We start from the raw sequence: 7,298 nt of genomic DNA, 5'->3' as shown, positions 1-7,298 counted from the left end.
GTTAAAAGCAAGATCAGAGAGTCAATGGGGCAGAGTCTAGCTGGAGGCCTGTAACTCGTGGAGTCCCTCAGGGATCAGCACTGGGACCAGTATTATTCAATGTATTCATTATTGACCTGGATGAGGGCATGGAGTGCACTGTCAGCAAGTTTGCTGATGATGCCAAGCTGAGTGCAGTGGCTGATGCACCAGAGAGTTGTGCTGCCATTCAGAGAGATTTAGGCTGGAGAGTTGTGGAGGGAGAAATTTAGTGAAGTTCAACAGGGGCAAGCGTAGAGTCATGCACCTGGGAATGAACAATCCCATGTGTCAGTATAGGCTGGGGACTGACCTGCTGGAGAGCAGTGAAGGGCAGAAGGACTTGGGAGTCCTGGTGGGTGGAAGGGTGTTCATGAGCCAGCAGTGTGCTCTTGTGGCCAGGAAGTCCAATGCCATTCAGAGGTGTATTAGAAGGGGTGTGGTTAGTGCATCAAGGTGGGTTCTGCTTCCCCTCTACTTTGCCCTGGTGAGGACTCCTATGGAGTTTTGTGTCCAGTTCTGGGCCTCCCAGATCAAGAAAGACTCTCTCAGGCTGCTTGAGAGAGTCCAGCGCAGAGCCACAAAAGTCATTAAGGAAGTTGAGCATCTTCCTTATGAGGAGAGCCTGAGGGAGATGGGGTATTTTTAGCTTGGAGAGGAGGAGACTAAGGGGTGACCTGATTAATGCTTAGAAATATGTAAGGGGTGAGTGCCAGGAGAATGGAGACAGCCTCTTCTCAGTGATGTCCAGTGACAAGTCAGGGGGCAATGGGTGGAAGTTGAGGCATAGAAGGTTCCATGTGAACCTGAGGATGAAGTTTTTTCAGTGTGAGGGTGACAGAGCACTGGAACCAGTTGCCTGTGGAGTTTGTGGAGTCTCCCTCTCTGGAGATATTCAAGAACTGTCTGGATGCCTTTCAGTGTGATCTGCTCTAGGTGGTCCTGCTCTGGCAAAGGGGCTGGACCAGATGATCTTTTGAGCTCTCTTCCAGCCCCTGACATTCTGTGATTCTGTTTCTCCTTAGAAAGAAGTTGATGCAGAATCTGAAGCAAAGACTCCCAAGAAGAAGCAGGGAGGTGATATTACTTGTATTATTCTTTTATCCGGTGCCCTGTGAACGAAACATTCAATGCAGTGTGCAAGGCGTTGACACAATTTAAAATTCTGGCTTAGGTGGTTGCTCACAGGTTGCATTAATCAGTTATTGGAAATAAGGGAACAGTAGGAAATTTGAATCTACCTGTTCACCAAAGACTTTGACATCTTTGTCCTGAATGATAGTAATCAGAAGCATATCTAAGATAAAGGACAATTTCTTACCAAGAAAAGGTAATTTAAAAATATCGTCTTTCATGTTTCACCTCACTGGATGTGCAGAATTTCCTTAAGCAGCTTTCCTTAGCATAGCAGAACTCTTCAGAATACTTTTTTTTTTTAATAAGGAGAACAATAATCCTTTATTTATTCTTCCCTGTCTTTCTTTCTGATCAGTCTTAGACAGGCTACACTCAGATTTCCTATGCTATTTTAAGCAAATCACTTAACAGATTAACATTAGGCAAATAATAAGTAATTTCTTTTTGACAGTGAGCACAGTTCAAACTCTTGTTTGAACCTTTGCAAAACACTTCTTACATCTTTTGGTACCGATCTTGACTGCCAGTAATATGGAGCACTAATAACATGTTGCAGTTCCCATAGAGCAATCAAGTGAGTGCTGCATGTGAAGTAACAGATTTGCTTTGTGTTTTTCACCATCTTTACAAGTGCTCATCCCAAGTGTACTATCACAGTATCACAGTATCATCAGGGTTGGAAGAGACCTCACAGCAATAGAACAAGGGGACACAGTCTCAAGTTGTGCAAGGGTAGGTATAGGCTGGATGTTAGGAAGAAGTTCTTCACAGAGAGAGTGATTTCCCATTGGAATGGGCTGCCCAGGGAGGTGGTAGAGGCACCGTCCCTGGGGGTGTTCAAGAAAAGACTGGATGAGGCACTTAGTGCCATGGTCTAGTTGATTGGATAGGGCTGGGTGCTAGGTTGGACTGAATGATCTTGGAGGTCTCTTCCAACCTGGTTGATTCTATGATTCTATAATTCTAAGTCCAACCCTTTACCACAGAGCTCAAGGCTAGACCATGGCACCAAGTGCCACGTCCAACCTTGCCTTGAACAGCCCCAGGGACAGCGACTCCACCACCTCCCCAGAATACTAGTGCATATCATGCAAGCATAAATTGCATAGCTGTACCCATACACAGCTGCAACTTCATTAATATGTAATGCATAATATTTATTGTATACCTCCAGTGTTCATTAAAATGGGTTAACTAAAATTTGTGCAAGTATTTGTGACAAGTTCAATGATATTTTGCAATTTAGCTATGATAGAACTCAAAAGTTTAGAAAGGGACAAAGGGTTTTTGAATTAGAAAGCATGCAGGTGTGTTTTGATGCAGTTAATGTCCCCTTTCACTATCATTCTTTCCTGTTTCCTGATACTGTTTTACATCTTCAGCAACTTTCATTTGGTACAAGTCACCTATTTGTTGCTTCAGCTGTCACTCTGCAAGAATTGTGTTGCACATCACAGATGCTAAAACACTTTTCCAAGTTACCTACACATTGCAATTTAATTTAATATCAGGCAGAGAAAGATACATGAGAAACAGACTTTCCAACTCAAATATGTGTTTGGATTTCTGTCACTCCACATAGCAGTCATGTTGATTTATCCAATGTTTTATTTCAGATACTGTGATTTTTCTACTTGCAAAATCTTTCTTCATAGGGTAGCTCAGCTGGATAGCTCAGAAAACTCTAGATGTTTGCACTAAAAAGGGCATCAGATGTTCTAACATATCTTAGAGTCACAGTAGGAAATGGTGAGCTTCAAAGCATTTGGCTTCAATTGAGGTAAGAATCAAAAAGCTTTTATAGAAAACTGAATCAGTCTGACACCTTGAGTTAGTGATGTGATATTAGGAGTCTCCATCTTCAAGCTTTCTCAAAGAATTTGTGTCCATTTGCTGAGTTCCTGGAAGAAAATTGCAAAGGAACAAGCTGTATTCATACAACTAAGAGGGCATCTGTGATTTCTATGTCACAAAATATTATTGAGGGCAAAATATTACATGATTTAAAATAGGATTAGACATTTATACACAAGCACAAGAAATAAGAGCAATTCTTCTACAAAATGTAACAAGTCATCTGTAGGACAGCAATGTGCTCTTGTGGCCCAGAAGGCCAATGGTAACCTGGGGTGCATTAAGAAGCATGTGACTAGAAGGTCAAGAGAGGTTCTCCTCACCCTCTGCTCTGTCTTCTGACAACATCTGGAGTATTATGTCCACTTCTGGGTTCCCCAGTTCAAGAAGGATAGGAATATACTAGAGAGAGTCCAATGGAGGGCCGGAGGTAAACAAGGGAGCTCATAACAGCCACAGAATTAACCAGGTCGGAAAAGACCTTCGAGATTATCAAGTCATTTTCGTCTTTCTCTAACCAGTCAGAAAATAAACTATTTTTGCTGGTGTTGAATTAGAATCTCTCCTAATTTTTTGTGGTAATTCAGACTGGGATCATCAATGGCATCTTGGCTCATATTAAAAATGCTGTATCCAGCAGGGATAGGGAGATGATTGTCCCCTTGTACTCGGCTTTGGTGAGGCCACACCTCGAGTATTGAGTTCAGTTTTGGGCACCACAATACAAGAGAAATGTGGGGGTGCAGGAGCTGATCCAGAGGAGGGCAACAAAGCTGGTGAAGGGCCTAGAGAATACATCTTAGAAGAGTGACTGAGGGAGCTGGGGATGATTAGTTTGAAAAAGAGGCTGCTGAGGGGACACCTCATTGCTCTCTACAGCTACCTGAAGGGACATTGTGGAGAGGCTGGTGCTGATTTCTTCTCACAAGTAGTTGGAGACAGAACAAAGGGGAATGGCCTCAAGCTGAGACTGGGTAGGTTTAGAAAAAGGTTTTTCATGGAGAGAGTGGTCAGGCACTGGAATGAGCTGCCCAGAGAGGTGGTTGAGTCACCAACCCTGGATGTGTTTAAGCATGGTTTGGATGTGATACTTAGGGATATGGTTTAAGGTGAATCTTGTAGAGTAGGGTTATAGTTTGGACTTGGTGATCTTGAGGGTCTTTTCCAACCTGGATGTTTCTTTGATTCAGTGATAGACTCTGTCCTACATTGAGTTGGAGTTCACTGTGAGAGCATCTTGCACTGTTTTCCACCTGAAGCTGCTGGCAGCACAAGGCTTGCTGTTCTGTAGGCAAGACCCCATGTGAAAGCTGCAAACATTGAACCTCTCTTCTCTTTCTTCTGCTAGAGGCATCACCAAACTGTGTTGTCTGTCCCTTAGGGTGTTATGCAGACACCGTACATTGTTTACCTAGAAGAAATAATTGATTATGATAAATTAAAATGTTCTTTTTCAAGGAAATGGACTAGAAGAGGAAGCTGTCCATACATGGTATAGAAATGAAGACTACAGACATACCTAGGTGTAGAGATGGCTGACAAAACTGCCTGTATGCAGCATTAATTTTCCTGTTAGACATTTTATTTCCATTTTCTTTTTTCTCCTTTTGTTTTTTTGTTGGTTTGATTTAGTGGTTTTTTTTTTTTTTTTTTTTTTTTAATTGTCAGCTTTACAATAAAAGTTTTGGTTGATACAAACAAGCAATTAGGCTAATTTAGGGACACAAAGATGTGGGATGAATATCCAGAGAACCTCCTGAGAACAACCCAAATGATCAGACAAGCCTCTCAAGGGAAGATGTAGAAACAGTTACTTGGGACTTTTAAATTAAAAGGTACTCTAGGGAATAGTTTTGAGAGACAGACTTGATAACTTAGGAGGACTTTCCTGTCATTAAGCCTGAAAAGGCAGTCATTATCACCAGGAGTAGGAACATGGTTCATTAAAGTTTATAACAAGAGCTGAACTACTTACCTATGTGACATGAATGTTGAAAGAGAAAATAATATAAATACCACCAGACACTCAGCATATCTCAACTTTCCTTTGAAGAGTAGGGGAAGAATGTTGTGATACAAAGTTTTGTTCTTTCCAGTGACCTGTGTGGCTCCTGTACATCTCATGTGCAGATTGATCTGAAGATTTAAGCAATTACATACCTTTCACCTTAGAGAGTGCACAAGGCTGTATGTCCATACCATTATACTTCTGTTCTCCTTGAAAACATAAACGTATTTTACATCAGGGATTTAGAGCTGGCTTTGCAGACAGTAACACATATTGCAAAATTACATGAAAGAAAAAATTTTAAAAAACCAGAAATTATTTACTGAAGCAACTCAATAAATAAAATTGTGGAGTAGGCATTTAGTGCCATGGCCTAGTCGATTGGATAGGTCTGGGTGCTAGGTTGGACTGGATGATCTTGGAGGTCTCTTCCAACCTGGCTGATTCTATGATTCTGTTTTTAAATTTGCAGGTCACACTTGTCTTAGATTTTAAAATACTGTGCATTATTTCTGGACTAAAGAAGCTGGGTAAGGCACTGGTTTAGCGCTAGGATAACAAGCCCAGTCACATCTGTTGTAAGAAGCTCCGTAAATTATTTAAGCATAAAGACATTAAAGAGCATCAATTCTATAATTTCAGACAGTTTCAGACAGAAGTAACTGTTTAACAATTTGAAGGATCAAACAGTAGTTTCTTTTTGCCTAATTCCATACACAGAATAAAAATAGTAATTCCCACCTCACGGGATATGAATGCATCAAGATTAGGACATTTCAGCACTGTGTCAGCAGAGTCATGAAGTCACTAAACTAGTTAGGTAGTGTAGCACACACTGACACTAACACACCAGAGACTCTGGCCCAGTGACTTAAATTCTGCCTTGCAAATTGTGATAACAGGCTCATTTAACTCAAGGAGAATTTTACTTAGACGCTGTCACGTACTTAGCATACTACAGCAATATTAAGCAAGGCTTAAAGAAGATTTAAAGCAGAAAATATTTCGTTTTGCATTAGTAATTTAAAATTTAAAACTGATTAAAATGTCTTAAAGTAATGAGTTTGTCAACCCCGAGTCCTGCACTAATTATAGCTTACCTGCTGCTACAGATCCGTCAGTGTCCAGGTACTGTTTATAAAGCACACAAAATCTATTTCTTATTTGATTACAATTTCATTTTCCACCTTAATTATATCAGACAGGGTTAATCTGACAGTTAGAAAGCCCTCTGTACAGTAATTTTATGTAGAGGATTTAATTAAGCCTAGGAGATGGTCTCTTAATTAGCTACTGAAGATTTACCTGAGTTGAAAATTCTTAAATGGATTGGTTCCAGCAGCTGTATGACATTTGTCTTGTTATCAGCAAAGAAGGGTTTGCTACTTGTTTTAAAGCAAATCCTCACTAAAGTAACCTGAAAATCTGTGCAATGCTGGTTCACAGCACACGCAAAAGACTCAGTTACAAAAGTCTTTCCTACAGGTGGAACTCACTTCAGTGAGGTGACAAAAGAACAAGAGAAGAGAGATTTGACATTTGAGTCCTTGTCAGTATGCCCCAAAAGGCGCCCTTCAAGATGATGTCCAGACACAATCTATTGTACAGCTTGCACTAGAGACTAGTTACAACAAGCAGTTTGCAAGAATCTGCCATGCTGGTTTGGATTGAAGGGAGCTTATACATAGGCACAGAAGCAAGCTGAGTTTCACCACTGGCTAACAGGTTCACAGAACAGTCCTTGGCCCATTTTCCTTGCTACCCTGAAGGTATCCTGTAGCTCTGCTATCTGTCTCCTATCCTCCTTTTGTTGAGACTGTGGAAGAGGCTAACGACAGTAAAAGCATGTAGCTGAGTGAACCTGGATCTTGTGAGGTACTGACAAAAGAGGAGAGAAAACTGGCAGCAGCTGCAGCCCTGACTTCATTGTCTTCAGTCTTTCTGGCAGATTAAAAGAGAAACTTCTTTCTGCCAGCAGTACACTGCAAGTTTGCAGACATCTCTCCCTGTCACAGGACCATAAAAGGTGCCTACAGGATCTTACTACATCACCTTGGTTAGTTGTTCCTTGTTTTCCCAGGATCACTCCAGTTCTTCAGCAGCTGTTACCAGAGCTCTGAGGAGTTCAATGCAAGCACACTCATCCCTCATCACCTTTGGGAACTACTGACATCTACTCCATCACACAGCTCTACAGCAAGAAACAGGGCACCTGGAAGACATTAGTCAATCATTTTTAATATCTTTCTGTCCAGAGAGCTGGAAGGTCTGGCAATTCACG

At 41.3% G+C, this 7,298-nt stretch overlaps 1 long non-coding RNA gene across 2 annotated transcripts; it reads right to left on the bottom strand.

The window, feature by feature from the left end:
• Positions 1-3,331: 3,331 nt before the first annotated feature.
• On the bottom strand, positions 3,332-6,553 carry LOC135175142 (uncharacterized). 2 transcript variants are annotated; one of them, XR_010302267.1, is made up of 4 exons: positions 6,118-6,553; positions 5,170-5,226; positions 4,218-4,420; positions 3,332-3,411 (listed from the first exon to the last, which is right to left on the bottom strand). It is a non-coding gene; the product is annotated as an uncharacterized LOC135175142 (long non-coding RNA). The 2 variants fall into 2 exon arrangements; XR_010302266.1 differs by having other exon boundaries at positions 6,323-6,553.
• Positions 6,554-7,298: the final 745 nt, after the last annotated feature.

This window comes from Pogoniulus pusillus, chromosome 4 (genome assembly GCF_015220805.1).
Source record: "Pogoniulus pusillus isolate bPogPus1 chromosome 4, bPogPus1.pri, whole genome shotgun sequence".
NCBI classification, from domain to species: domain Eukaryota; kingdom Metazoa; phylum Chordata; class Aves; order Piciformes; family Lybiidae; genus Pogoniulus; species Pogoniulus pusillus.
The sequence above is the reverse complement of the archived record's forward strand: the minus strand, read 5'-3'. Positions and strand labels throughout refer to the sequence as shown.